Source organism: Babylonia areolata, chromosome 33 (assembly GCF_041734735.1).
Source record: "Babylonia areolata isolate BAREFJ2019XMU chromosome 33, ASM4173473v1, whole genome shotgun sequence".
NCBI lineage: Eukaryota > Metazoa > Mollusca > Gastropoda > Neogastropoda > Buccinidae > Babylonia > Babylonia areolata.
This window is the reverse complement of record NC_134908.1, coordinates 17478783-17493782: the sequence shown is the minus strand read 5'-3', so window position 1 is coordinate 17493782 and position 15000 is coordinate 17478783. Positions and strand designations below refer to the sequence as shown.

The following is a 15000-nucleotide window of genomic DNA, read 5'->3' as shown; positions in this document are numbered from 1 at the left end:
ACGAAAACGAAGAAAGAATCGACAGAAAAGGACGGGGAGAGCCTCTCTCAGTGTGTCATGCCCCAGCTTCGATCCAGCTATTCTCAAGAACTTGGGAGCTTTTCGCTTCTGTGGACCTTCCAAGACATCTGCCCTCGCGCCCCCCCCCCGCCCCCCTCCCCACCCCCCCCTTTGTGCCACTGAGTGATCGAGCACTTCCTCTCCTTGACCCGTCTCCATCGTGAATTACTGTGAACGTGTCGTTTGTACGTGTCGTCTTCATTATCGACTCCACTGTGTCGTCCGTCATTATCATCGTTTTTATTTGTTTATTTATTATTCATTTATTTCTTTATTTAGAGATCTGTCTGTCTACGCACGTATCGATTATTTTTGATTCATTAATTTGATTGCTTATGTTTTTATTTGTTTATCTTATCTTAAACAAAAGAAGGCACCGGTCTTTCCCAAAACATGGAACAGGAAACACAGGAATAACAAAATAAGACACCAGCCTTTCCCAAAAGTTGGAACGAGAAACAAACGAACCAGTAAAATAAGAGACCAGTCTTTCCCAAAAGCTGGAACGAGAAACAAACGAAACAACCAAACAAGAGACCACTCTTTCCCAAAAAAGATGGAACAGGAAACAAACGAAACAACAAAATAAGAGACTAGTGTTTCCCAAAATGTGGAACAAGAAACAAACGAATAACAAAAGAAGACAACAGCCTTTTCCTTAAATAACGGAGCAACAAAAGAGGACACAGTCGTTCCGAGAATATGGAACAGGAAAGAAACGGAGCAACAAAAAAGAAGACACCAGTATTTCCCCAAAATATGGAACAGGAAACAAAGGGAGCAACAAAAAAGAAGACACCAGTATTTCCCCAAAATATGGAACAGGAAACAAAGGGATAACAAAACGAAGAGACCAATAATTATTTCTCAAAATATGGAACGGGAAACAAACGAACCAACCAAACAAAAGACCAGTCTTTCCCAAAAAGATGGAACAGGAAACAAACGAATAACAAAAGAATAGACCAGAAACGAAAAAAACAACCACCAAACACAAAAAGACAACAACAAGAAACAAAAAAACAACAACAACAAAAAAACTCAAAAACAAAAAGAAAGAAGAAACAACAAAAGAAGAGGTCAACCACGGTAGTACCACTCTTATCCAATCTCGAGTAACTGTAAGAACCGTTTAAAGGTAACACAGTTTGCTGAACAGAATGACGTCGGCACTTAGCTTGGGTGGTGGGTATTACCCAAGGTAGATTATCCCACGAGAGAGGGTGTGTGTGTGTGTGTGTGTGTGTGTGTGTGTGTGTGTGTTGTTTGGGGGGTGGGGGTTGATGATTACCTCACGTTACACGTAACAGCTCATAGGGCGGTGTTGCGTGCCGAAATGTGTACCCTGTCCAGAATGTAACACCCGGGTATAAAATGGCCTTGGCTCAAATAACACCCGGAGTAAGAAACGGACTAGGTTGCTTTTTAATGTGCAGACTTTGTTTATTTTGTGTTGTTGCTGTTGTTTTATTTCATTTTACGGTAATGGTTCTGTTTAATAATTACGATGTAATAATTAATTGCAATGTTTTTAAAAGCGAATATGTGAAATGCTTTTATTTGAGAACATATGTTTATTACTCTTGTTTAATCAAGTTATCCGCGTGTGTGGGGGGGGGGGGGGGGGGGGGGGGGGCGGTGCGGGTGTGTGCTGATTATCTGGTTGTGGTTTTCCGCAATTCATCTTTATTCTTATCTTATCTGTCTATTATGATCAATGTGCAGTATAGTAGGCTATGTTTATAACTATATTCAAATAATGTTTCTTAATTCTTTCTGTTTTTACATTAAGAATACTAGTTATTACCTGCAGTGTGTGGATGTATGTATGAAACGATGTATGTGATATTTTTTACATTTGTATCTTCGTAATATTTGTTGGGGCTGTTGTTGGCTTTTACAGTTATGGTCCCCATGTTGTTTACTTGTCTATGTTGTGATAATGCACCTGACCAAATTTCTCCAGTTGGAGATAATAAAGTTATTCTTATCTTATCTTATCTTATCTTATCTTATCTTAAACCAAGGCTGGGTGAGGCACTCAAAGCCTGACCTGCATGTTGAGATTGAATGCGAGGGGTAAGACATCTCTGTTCCATTTTATTTATTTATTTATTTATTTATTCATTCATTTATTTATTTATTCATTCATTCTTGCTTTCTTTGAAAATGTATTCATGTGTTTACTTAATTATTCATTATTTATTTATAAATGTACGTATTTATTTATTGATTTTATTTATTTGTTTGTTTATTTTATTCATGCATTCATTCATTCATCAATCTTTATTTATGGTGTTCCTTATACAATGCAATACCATTTAAAAAATACAGCAGATGTGGTGTAGCGTATACGGATCATTCCACACACACGTCCACCTCCTCTCTGAAAACTGGAACTCGTACCGCAGGATTCAAAAGCTGCACCAGCCATTTTTTTTATACCCGGGTGTATGTTCTGGGCTAGGGGGGTAGGGAGGAAGGGGAGGAGGGGGGTGTGTATATTCCGGCCAGGTACACCGGTCAGGGGTTTGGGGTTCGATCCTTCCAACTTAGAGCCAATCGGGTCCGCGGGGTAGAGAGAGTTATGCGTGCATGTGGGACTGAGCGGGTGAGCACGGGCAAGCAAGCATTTTTGTGTGTGTGTGATCGGAAGTGATTTTTAAATATTTTCTTATTTTACTTGGATTTCATGTATCTTAATGTTAATGTTCTAATCTTATTGGCGTGACATATGTTATGTGCATGCATACGTTGGTTGTGTGTGTGTGTGAGTGTGTGTGCGTGTGTGTGTGTGTGTGTGTGTGTGTGTGTGTGTGCATTTTACTTATATATACGATTTATTCCCTTGATGTTTTTATTTATGTATTGTTGTACAATACCTTATGGTCTTAACGTGTGTGTGTGTGTGTGTGTGTGTGTGTGGGTGTGTGTGCATGTGTGTGTATGTGTGTGTGGGTGTGTGTGCGTGCGTGCGCGCATGTCATTTTTAGTAATCTTATACCCTTTTTTTGTTGGATGTTTTCATTTGTTAATGTTGTTGTGCAATGAGTATGTGTGTGTGGGGGGTGGGGGGGTTAGTATATCGTCAGCTATTGGGAATTCTTATTTGACTAGTTTTAATCTCTTCTTATGTTGCGCATGATTTTATGCCAGTGTTTACAATGAGCCTGTGATTGCACAACTTAATTTCCATGTGGATTAATAAAGTGTTTTTGATTTGATTTGATTTGATTTGATTTGAGTTTTGAAAGAAAAGCGTACCGGGTACCCCGTGAGGAGTCTTTGAACACGTTCTGTTCTGCGGGTGTGGATTGTATTTGTGATATGTGGAGTGATGGCCTGGAAGTTTAACGCGCCCGCCTAGGAAGCGAGAGAATCTGAGCGCGCTGGCTCGAATCACGGCTCAGCCGCCGATATTTTCTCCCCCTCCACTAGACCTTGAGTGGTGGTGTGGACGCTTAGTCATTCGTATGAGACGATAAACCGAGGTCCCGTGTGCAGCATGCGCTTAGCGCACGTAAAAGAACCCACGTCGACAAAAGGGTTGTTCCTGGCAAAATTCTGTTGAAAAATACACTTCGATAGAAAAAACAAAAACAAACAAACTGGTGGCACTGTAGTGTAGCGACGCGCTCTCCCTGGGGAGAGCAGCCCGAATTTCACACAGAGAAATCTGTTGTGATGAAAAGAAATACAAAATACAAAAAAATGATTAACCCCTTCACTGCCGGGAAGGTGGCAGAATGGTTGAGACGATTATCTCCCAATGCAATGCCCCCCCCCCCCCCCCCCCCCCCCACACACACACCCATATACAACACTCCTAAAACACACACACACACACATTCTCTCTCTCTCTCTCCCTCTCTCTCTTTCATCCATCTGTGTGTGTGTGTGTGTGTGTGTGTGTGTGTGTGTGTGTGTGTGTTCTTAATCATATTCTTTCTGCAGGACTTTTGTTTTGTTTTGTTTTGTTTTGTTTTGTTTTGTTTTCTCTCTTTCTCCCCTTTCCATTAAATATGTGTGTGCTATTGTAACTCAAAACTGATGTTGATGAGCAAGGACAGATTGGAAGAATGGGCCATGCCTAAAATCTTAAATCCTTGAATAACACACCACCCCATCTCTGTCTCTCCCTCTCCACCACCACCACCCTCTCTCTCTCTCACACACACTCGCTCCTCCCCCCGCACCCCCCCCCCCCCCCCTCTCTCTCTCCTGAAATTGTTATAAAGAAATATCTTTATATGATTTATTACAGCTTTCAAATTCAGAGAAATTGATACTGCGTGACAATATTTTATTGTTCTGCACACTGAATGGTCGCGCCTGTTTTACTCTCTCTCTCTCTCTCTCTCTATATATATATATATATATATTGTTGTTGTTTTTTGTTTAACAAAATAGGTGTTGTTTTTCAACTTTGTTTTATTTATTTTATATATATATATATATATATATATATATATATATATAGAGAGAGAGAGAGAGAGAGAGAGAGAGATTTTGTTTGTTTTTGTTTGTTTACCAGAGTGTTTTGACGTTCACTGCATTGTAAGGTGATGTTTATAAACAATCATAATAATCATGATGATAATAATAATAATAATGTTCACATGCCCCTTCACAAGGGGCCCTGACCTATGCATGAATAAACTATATGGAATCTCTCTCTCTCCCTCCCCCCCTCTCTCTCTCTTCGTTTCTTTCTTTCTTGCTTTCATCGCCTCTGGCACCACTGCTGCCTAAATCATTGCAGACAGGGTTGTAGATTTACCTGCCGAGGGGGGAGGTGGTGGGGGCCCGGGGGGGTTTTGAGGGGGGGGGGGGGGGGTCGAGGGGGCGTTTCTCCCACGTTGGATGCCTGGTGGGTGTTTTGTTTAGTTTTTTGTTTTTTGTTGTTGTTTTTTTTGCTGAGAGGTAAGTGAGCTATTAATTAGATGGACCCCGTCCGTCTCGCTCTCCCCGAGGCTTCGTCCCCCCCCCCCTAACCCCCCATACCCCCAAATCCCCACCCCTCCCTCCCCGCCCTCCATCTTTTAGCCACATGGCCATTCTGCGGCCTCTAGTCGTCCTCCTTTGGGGGTTGGAGTGTTGGGTTTTTTGTTTGTTTGTTTGTTTTTTCCCACGTTGTGTGTGTGTGTTTGTATGTGTGTGTGTGTGTGTGTGTGTGTGTGTGTGTGTGTGAGAGAGAGAGAGAGAGGGAGAGAGAGAGTGTGTGTGTGTGTGTAAACGTTTGTGTGTGTGTGTATGTTTGTGTGTGTGTGTGTGTGTGTGTGTGTGTGTGTGTGTGTTGACCAATCTCGTCAGTTTTGTACCACGTCAGGTTGTGTTGAAGTGTAATGGAAAGGACTGTGTTCTGTTGTAAGGAGGGCACTGCGTTGTACTGTGACGCATTGTTGTTGTGTTGTAATGTGTCGTGTTGTATTGGAGAGTGTTTTGTTGTAAGTACTGTACTGTGTTGTACTGTGATGCATTGTTGTTGTGTTGTAATGTGTCGTGTTGTATTGGACAGTGTTTTGTTGTAAGGACTGTACTGTGTTGTACTGTGATGCATTGTAATTTGTTGTTGTGTTGTAATGTATTGTGTTGTATTGGATAGTGTTTTGTTGTAAGTACTGTATTGTGTTGTACTGTGGTGCATTGTTGTTGTGTTGTAATTTGTTGTACTGGACTGTGTTTTGTTGTAAGTACTGTACTGTGTTGTACTGTGATGAACTGTTGTTGTGTTGTAATGTGTCGTGTTGTATTGGACAGTGTTTTGTTGTAAGTACTGTACTGTGTTGTACTGTGATGCATTGTTGTTGTGTTGTAATGTGTCGTGTTGTATTGGACAGTGTTTTGTTGTAAGTACTGTACTGTGTTGTACTGTGATGCATTGTAATTTGTTGTTGTGTTGTAATGTGTCGTGTTGTATTGGACAGTGTTTTGTTGTAAGTACTGTATTGTGTTGTACTGTGGTGCATTGTTGTTGTGTTGTAATGTGTTGTACTGTGATGCATTGTTGTTGTGTTGTAATGTGTTGTGTTGTACTGGACTGTTGTACTGGACTGTGTTTTGTTGTAAGTACTGTATTGTGTTGTACTGTGGTGCATTGTTGTTGTGTTGTAATGTGTTGTGTTGTACTGGACTGTGTTTTGTTGTAAGTACTGTACTGTGTTGTACTGTGATGAACTGTTGTTGTGTTGTAATGTGTCGTGTGGTATTGGACAGTGTTTTTTTTAAGTACTGTACTGTGTTGTACTGTGATGCATTGTTGTTGTGTTGTAATGTGTCGTGTTGTATTGGACAGTGTTTTGTTGTAAGGACTGTATTGTGTTGTACTGTGATGCATTGTTGTTGTGTTGTAATGTAATGTGTTGTACTGGGTTGTATTCTTTTGTTTTGAATTATATGAATTAGTGTTGTAGTTTTTTTTCCACTGCAAATAATTTTCTGTCTGTCCTGGGAACTGTTTTTTATTCTTTTTCTCCCGATCCCGGGACCCTTGCATTGAAAATACAACGTTTTAAGTGATCTCTCGGCTGTTGCGTCAACAGTGTTTGCTCAGCGTTGGGAATTTTCTCAAGTCCCTTGCTAAGATCAGTCGTTCATGGAACAACCCTTCCTTAACGCCTTCTGAAGCTGCGTCTGTGTCTGTGTGCCGGAACACGGGAACAGGCAGGACAGAGACTGCGATTGTTACTGTAAACAGTTTCGTTTCGTTTCCATCGGTTCCATCATGACTGTTACGTCTGTTCGGCTGGCGCCTAGCTGGCTGCTTTTATCTGCTTTTGTTGTCTGTCGGGCTCACAGGTCGTGTGTGTGTGTGTGTGTGTGTGTGTGTGTGTGTGTGTGTGTGTGTGGCTGGTTTTGTTGTTTGGGATTTTTAAAAGATACACTGTGTCTTTTTCTTCTTTTTCTTTCGATTTTCATACAAAGAAATCTGTTGTGACAATGCAGTACAATGCAATGTAAATGTTCAGTGCAGTGCGGTGCAACTCAGTACAATACAACATCTATTTAGAATGCATGTCCTCTTTCTCTACCGCTTTTTTTGTGTGTGTGTGTGAATTTTCCTTTTTCTTGCGTGTGTGTGTGTGTGTGTGTGTGTGTGTGCCTTTCTCTCTCTCCCTGTGTGTGTGTGTGTGTGTGTGTCTTTCTCTCTCTCTCCCTCTGTGTGTGTGTGTGTGTGTGTGTGTGTGTGTGTGCATGTGTGTGTTTGTGTGTGTGTGTGCCGTTCTCTCTCTCTCTCTGTGTATGTGTATGTGTGTGTGTGTGTTGTGTCTCTCTCTCTTTCTCTCTCTCTGTGTATGTGTGTGTGTGTGTCTCTCTCTCTCTGTATGTCTCTCTCTCCCTCTGTGTGTGTGTGTGTGTGCCTTTCTCTCTCTCTCCCTGTGTGTGTGTGTGTGTGTGTGTGTGTGTGTGCCTTTCTCTCTCTCTCTCTGTGTATGTGTATGTGTGTGTGTGTGTGTGTGTGTGTGTGTGTGTGTTTGTGTGTGTGTGTGCCTTTCTCTCTCTCTCCCTGTGTGTGTGTGTGTGTGTCTCTCTCTATCTGTGTATGTGTGTGTGTGTGTGTGTGTGTGTGTGTCTCTCTCTCTGTCTCTGTATGTCTCTCTCTCCCTCTCTGTGTGTGTGTGTGTGTGTGTGTGTGTGCGCGCGCGCCGTCTCTTTCTTTCTTATTTCATGCTTTGCTGGTCCGTTCACCGATCTATAGATATTTTCCTTCTGGAAAAGCCATTAATTTTTTGTGGTTTGGCTGGGCTTTTTAATTGGGCTTTTTTTGTGTGCGTTGGTTGTTTCGAGTTGACCGCTGGGATTTATTGTTTTTTGTATTTGTTTTGAATTCATGACTGTTTCTTGGACACGATTTTGTACAGCTGGCCTTTTTAAGAAAATGAAATATAAGTATGTTTGTGTTCAGGTTGCTTTTTTTTAAATTTTTTTTTATTTTATAATCGTTCGAAGATTTGACAGGATGGTCAACGTCTGAGGAGTGCCCAGGGTTTATCTGCATAGTTTTCGTTTCTTCTCTCTCTCTCTTTTTCTTAGTCTGTCTCTCTCTCCCCTCTCTCTTTCTCATGTTATACAGGATCGATATTTACTGTATTTTCAGCCGTCATATCCCGATGTTGTCGGCTGCTGGACTCTGACTAGATACATAGACCTAATAATAGTTATGTGTAGGCTGAAAATGAAAAAAAAAAAAAAAAATCAACACAACAGTAACTGAAGTCTAAAAAAAAAAAAACCTTAAAAAACAAACAAAACAAAAACAAAAGCAACAGCAAACTTTTCAAATGTAGCTGAAGTTTCTGTAACTGTCTACTTTGACTTTGTCTGGGGATAAGATAGGATCGTCTGTAACCGTTTTTAGACGTGCACATGTGGACTTAATAACAGGCCCCTCACGCCCCCCCCCCCCGCCCCCCTCTACCCTCACCCCTCTCTTCCTGAAGTTCCTTTCTCCTTCCACCTCCCCGCTCCCCCACCCCCCCCCTTCTCATCCTATTGGCACCAGGTTGGGGGTGATTGCCGTTTCAAGTTAGTCTGGAAGCTTTCCATCAACGGTCTCAAATTGCTGACTTACCGATTAGTAAGCCTTGGGTCGTTTTGTTTTCGAAGAACGGAATTTGGGGAAGGAGCCAGTTCCAGATCAATTTGACGTAGAAACATGAAACTGCGTAGTTTTAGGGGGAAAACCTGGCTGACAAGATGGCGTGGAGAGCCTTGGCCAAAGGAATGATTCAGCGCTTATAGCTGTTAGAGGCGTTTGATTGGCTAAGAGCGGGCCAGACTAAGAGGGGCGTCTTTTCACTGTTAGCCGCGCGAAATTTGGCCAAACAGAGCAGACCATGGGCCTGGTTTGCATCAGTTTGACATGGTAAGTATATGTAAACACCAAACATGGAGTATAATACAAACTCCTCCTATTGTGCGTGTGTTAATCGTTGACTGCGGATTGAAACTTGTAACCAACCGGATTGCAGAGTTAAAGCCTGAACCGGACTATAAATGGCGGGCGGTTTGAATCAAGCCAGTTTCTCACCAGAGTCTGACACTGTGACGTCGGTGAAGGTTTATTCAAAATAAAAGCCTAATAAAGCTACGGTTTGGCTTCATTTATGGCAGAGAGCGAGATTTGCCTAGCAGCTTCCAATCTAGACCTGAATTGACTTTGGAAAGTACAAAATGTGTCAGCTACACGTAATACAAAATTTGAATGCAGAGAAAAGGGGCGGAGCTAGAACCGAAACCTTGCTCTCGGGAGTTAAGACTTTAATTACGATGAGCAATCGGAAATTTGATCGTTATTTTTCCATCTTCCTTCCAATCCCAGAAGTAATGAGAGACTGGCTCGTGTTCAACCAATAGTTGTCAGCTGCCGTCAGTGTGACGTCCATCTGAGGTGGACGAACGTCAGTGGCGAATCTTTTGACGTCATTGGTGTTCGACAAGACTTCAGTGTTCTGAAGTCTTATGGGCTCGTCTTCGTGTTAATGTTGCCGTTTGTTGTTTTGCTGGCTTTCACTTTCAGAGAAGAAGAAGAAGAAGAAGTGGCTTTTTGTGCTGGGGGTGAAGGGGTGGAGGGTGGGTGGTAGGGGTTTACTTAAAGCAAGAAGAGTAAGAGGGGACTTGATACAGACGTACAAAATATTTAATGGGTTTGACGATGCAGACAAAGCATGTTTTTGTGTGTGTGTGTGTGTACTCCAAAGGTGGACACTACAAGAAACAGTACAAATAAATTATTTAAACAGTATTCCAGAACAAATCTCAGAAAGTTTACACTTAGTAACAGAGTAACAAATTATTGGAACAACAAACAATGTCAAACTTGTACCTAGTATAAATACTTTTAAGAACCTCATAGATAAACATGAGTTATTGACAAAAAACGAAATACGACTTTGATGGATAAAATGACTGAGCTAGTCAACGACCTGACCAACAATAAAAAGGAGTACATCTGAAGGGACATAAAAAGCCAAAAATGGCAAAGTTGTATATAACAACGCCACAGATCCTGATCCTGATCCTGCGGAGGAATTTTTTTGTTTAATGTCCCGTCACACATATCGGTGATTGAAGACATTTTGTGAAAGTATTTATGAATACATCTGAGTATTATCGGTTAGAAGGGGTGGGAGATGTGGATGAATGGAGGGTTGGGAGAAACTGGGCAAATGAGGGTAAAAATGTGGGTGAAATTTGGAAGAAAAAAGAACAAAAAAACAACAACAAAATCTAAATACAGTTACAGGAAATTACTTAAAGGACTTCGTAAAACAACTGATAATGAATGCAAAAAATCAAAAACATCAACGTTCTCAGTCACTTGTGAAGACACACTTTCGTGTACAAAAGGCTTCATCAAGCTTCAGTGAAAAAATTATATGCTCGATTGTCAGGTTACTAAAGCATATGCACTTAACATTAGAACAATACTTGGTCCGTAATGAATTTGATAATAGTCTGAGAGCTAAACTCAGAATTGGTCTGTGAATCTGTGAGATGGCTGTGTTTTGATCTAACGGGTTTGGTGAGCGAATTGGTTTGGAGCGTTGGAATCTTGCCAGTTTCTCTGAGTTCGAATCGGCGCACCTTGTGGGTTTAAGGATGGGTTTTTATTTATTTATTTATTTTATTTTACCTTCCAAGCCAACATTATGTCCAGACCTGCTAGTGCCAGCACCCCTTGTGTGTGTATACGCACGCGGAAGATGAAATACGGGCGGTTAAATATCCAGAAATCCATGTCAGCGTTCGGTGGGTTGTGGGAACAAGAACGCAGGTTACCCAGCATGCAGAACCCCGAAGACGGAAGTATAGCTGGCTTCATGGCACGGTAGAAACTGTCGTACGCGTAAAAGACCTCTCGGGCATTTGTATGCATGTACACGAGTGACCAACAGCAAAGTGAGAGCTGTATTATCAATGGTTTCTCCAGTCAATGGGAAATCATTTACAGCTTAGTCTTTTGTGAAGGACTATGACTCTCAAACTAGGAGGCAAAATTGCACTGGCTCTTAGTGCTGCAGCCTTGTGGGCTAGTTGGCCTTTGGGAACCATCCCAACGCCGACTGTCCTAAAACCCTCTTGGCCGAGAGAGTGGGGATGTAACTTGGGCAAGACACTCTCCACTATAATCAAATTCTAGCCCAGATAGTCGGAACAGCAGTTGCCTCCTCTGCTGTTCTGATGGTCATAGTCGGACACGACTGACTATCATATACATTCATTCATTGTTTATTTGCCCCCTCGCCATGTAGGGAGCCATACTCCGTCTTCGGGGGTGTGCATGCTGGGTATGTTCTTGTTTTCATAACCCACCGAACGCTGACATAGATTACAGGATCTTTAGCGTATGTATTAGATCTTCTGTGTGCGTATACACACGAAGAGGGTTCAGGCACTTAAGCAGGTCTGCACATAATTATGTTTATCTGGGAGATCGGCAAAATCTCCACCCTTTTACCCCACCAGGCGCCGTCACCGAGATTCGAACCCAGGACCCTCAGGTTGAAAGTCCAACGCTTTTAACCACTCTGTCTATTGCGCCCGTCGCACAGAATCTTGACCTACCTTGCTGGTTGCTGCTGTATTATCAGGAACTAATTCTGGCGTCTGCTGCCCGTGTCCCCGGAGGGTTTGTCTGGGAAGGTTCCTGCGCTGTGTATGAGCAGGTTTCGTTTTTTTGGCACTACCTGGGGCTGATTCGGTGCCGTGTGAAAATAAATGTACTACTCTTGGCGGAACTGTTGTGTTTGTCTGTCTGTCTGTCTGCGTGTCTGTCTGTGTCTTTTGTCTGTCTGTCTGCGTGTCTGTCTTTGTCTGTATTGTGTGTGTGTCTTGTCTCTTTTTTTTTTTTTTTTTTTTAATCTGCTCTGTTCTGTGCGTGTAGCTCTCTGTTTCTTTGTATCTGCCTCTCTCTCTGTGTGAGTCTCTCTCTCTTGAGTCTCTCTCTCTCTCTCTGTCTCTGTCTCACTTTCTTTTTTGTATCTGTCTTTCTCTTTCTCTCTCTCACGGAATCTCTCTCTCTCTCTCTCTCTGTGAGTCTCTCTCTGTCTCTCTCTCTCTTTCTCTGAGTCTCTCTCTCTCGTTGAGTCTCTCTCTCTTTCTCTGAGTCTCTCTCTCTCTCTTTCTCTGAGTCTCTCTCTCTCTCTCTCTCTGTCTCTCTCTCTCTCTCTCTCTCTCTCTCTCTCTCTCGCTGAGTCTCTCTTTCTCTCTGAGTCTCTCCCCTCTCTCTCTCTCTCTCTCGCTCTGTGCGTCCCTCCCTCTCTCTCCCTCTCTCGCTCTCTGAGTCCCTCCCTCTCTCTCTCTCTCTCTCTCTCGCTCTCTGAGTCCCTCCCCCCCCCCTCTCTCTCTCTCTCGCTCTCAGTCCCTCCCTCTCTCTCTCTCTCTCTCTCGCTCTCTGAGTCCCTCCCCTCTCTCTCTCTCTCTCGCTCTCTGAGTCCCTCCCCTCTCTCTCTCTCTCTCTCGCTCTGTGCGTCCCTCCCTCTCTCTCCCTCTCTCGCTCTCTGAGTCCCTCCCTCTCTCTCTCTCTCGCTGAGTCTCTCACTCACTCACTCACTCACTCCCACTCTCCCCACTCTCTCTGTCTCTCCTCCCTTCCCACCCTTCACCTGTGTTCCACCTTTCTTCCCTTCACCCACCCTCCAACCCAGCTCTCCCCCTTCCCCTTCGCTCCCTCACCCCCCCCCCCCCCCCCCCCCCTCCTTCCCCACTCTCTCATAATTGGCTGAGAAATGGTGTGGTGATGAAAACTGTTCGATGTCGGTGAGGGATTGGGGCGGGAGGGAGAGGGGGAGGGAGGGAGAGAGAGAGAGAGAGAGAGAGAGAGAGAGAGAGAGAGAGAGTGCAGTACTGAGAGAGGGAGAGATATTCCAATTTCCAGGTACTAACAGTAGGGATGAGATATATATATATATATATATATATATATATATATATATATTGCAGGTACTAGCAGTACCGATGTGTGTGTGTGTGTGAGAGAGAGAGAGAGAGGGGGGGGGGCAGGGTATCTAGAAGCATTCGTTGATAAAAGAAAGGTGACGTGATAAAGGCAGTGCTTCAGAGTTCAGCAGGCAGGTATGGACGAAGGAGCTTGCTGGGGGAGGGGGTGGGGGTGGGTGGGGGGGGGGGGGAGGTAAGAAGGGATAGAGCGTGATTCGAGTCGCCTGGTAAGCTAAGGAAAGAGGGAGGGTAGAGAGAGAGAGAGAGAGAGAGAGAGAGAGAGAGAGCAGACCTGTACTAGAAACGAATGAAATTGAAAGTAGACGCCCATTGATGAAAGGTGAATTGAAAGACGAGCTATAGGAGCCCTGGGAGGGGGAGTGGTGGAGCTTGATTAGAAGGGAGAGAGTTGGGTAAGGAGTGAAGAGAGGGGGTTGTGTGTGTGTGTGTGTGTGTGTGGGGTGGGGGGGGCGGTGGGGTGGGGTGGGGGGGGGGGGGGGTAGCCCACCGTAGAGGGGTGGGGAGAGAGAGAGAGAAAGGTTTGGAGTGAAGAGGTGGTGTTGGTGGTGGTGGTGCATGGTGGTAACAGAGAAAATCTAGACCTGTACCAGCACAAATGAAATAGCAAAAAAAAAAAAGAAAACATCCATAGATCATTAGATGAAAGGTGAGTTGAAAGAAGAGCCCGCAGCAGTCAGGAAAAGGATGGGGCGTGATTAAAGAAGAAAGTACGGTAAGAAGTGATGATGGTGGAGAGGGGGGGGGGGGGGGGGGGGGGGAGGGGGAATGGGGGGGGGGGGGGGGGGGGGTTACAGAAAATTCAGACCTGAACCAGCACGAGTGAGATGGACAGAAGAAGAAAGAAGAAGAAGAAATGCCCGTGGATGATTGAAAGAGGGATTGAAAGGAAGAAGTTGAGCAGCCAAGGAGGGAGGGGTGGATGATGAATCCTGATTGGAGGCAAGGGGTAAGGGTAAAAGACAGTTTCAGTACCTCAAGGAGGCGTCACTGCGTTCGGACAAATCCATACACGCTACGCCACATCTGCCAAGCAGATGCCTGACCAGCAGCGTAACCCAACTGCGCTTAAGTCAGGCCTTGAGAAAAAGGTTGCCAACAGCACCCGGTGTTCCCAGGCGGTCACCCATCCAAGTACTAACCCGTGCCCGACGTTGTTGTTTAACTTCAGTGATCGGACGAGAACCGGTGTTTTCAACGTGGTATGGCCGTTGGCAAGAGAAGAGGAACCACTCAGCTGTTGCGCCCGTCATCGAAGGAGCAAGGTGGCCGAGTGGTAAAGACGTTCATCTGCCAGTACTGAGGGTGTGGGTTCGAATCCCGCTCTCACCCCTTTCTCCCAAGTTTGACGGGCGCAATAGCCGAGTGGTTAAAGCGTTGGACTGTCAGTCTGAGGGTCCCGGGTTCGAATCACGGTGACGGCGCCTGGTGGGTAAAGGGTGGAGATTTTTACGATCTCCCAGGTCAACATATGTGCAAACCTGCTAGTGCCTGAACCCCCTTCGTGTGTATATATATGCAAGCAGAAGATCAAATACGCACGTTAAAGATCCTGTAATCCATGTCAGCGTTCGGTGGGTTATGGAAACAAGAACATACCCAGCATGCACACCCCCGAAAACGGAGTATGGCTGCCTACATGGCGGGGTAAAAACGGTCATACACGTAAAAGCCCACTCGTGTGCATACGAGTGAACGCAGAAGAAGAAGAAGAAGACTGGGACAATCGAACTGAGCGTCTGTTCTTTCAGAGGAGACGATAAACTGAGTTGATGCTCAGTGTGCCTAGCTTGCACTAGGCGCACTGAAAAAGAGCCCATGGCAACGAGAGTGTCGTCTCCTCTGGCGTAATTCTTCAGAATGGATCCACTCTTATCGGCACACAAATATGCATGCACTCAAGGCCTGACTAAGCGCGTTGGGTATATATATAATAGTCAGTCGTGTCCGACTATGACCATCAGAACAGCAGAGGAGGCA

General features: G+C 44.2%; 1 long non-coding RNA gene and 1 other non-coding gene across 2 annotated transcripts in view; one reads left to right on the top strand and one right to left on the bottom strand.

The window, feature by feature from the left end:
- The window catches only part of LOC143277189 (uncharacterized), a 123588-nt gene that overhangs the window by 50263 nt on the left and 58325 nt on the right, over window positions 1–15000 (top strand). The window lies entirely within an intron of this gene.
- LOC143277271 (5S ribosomal RNA) lies at window positions 14114–14236 on the bottom strand. Its single transcript, XR_013053716.1, has one exon. It is a non-coding gene; the product is annotated as a 5S ribosomal RNA (ribosomal RNA).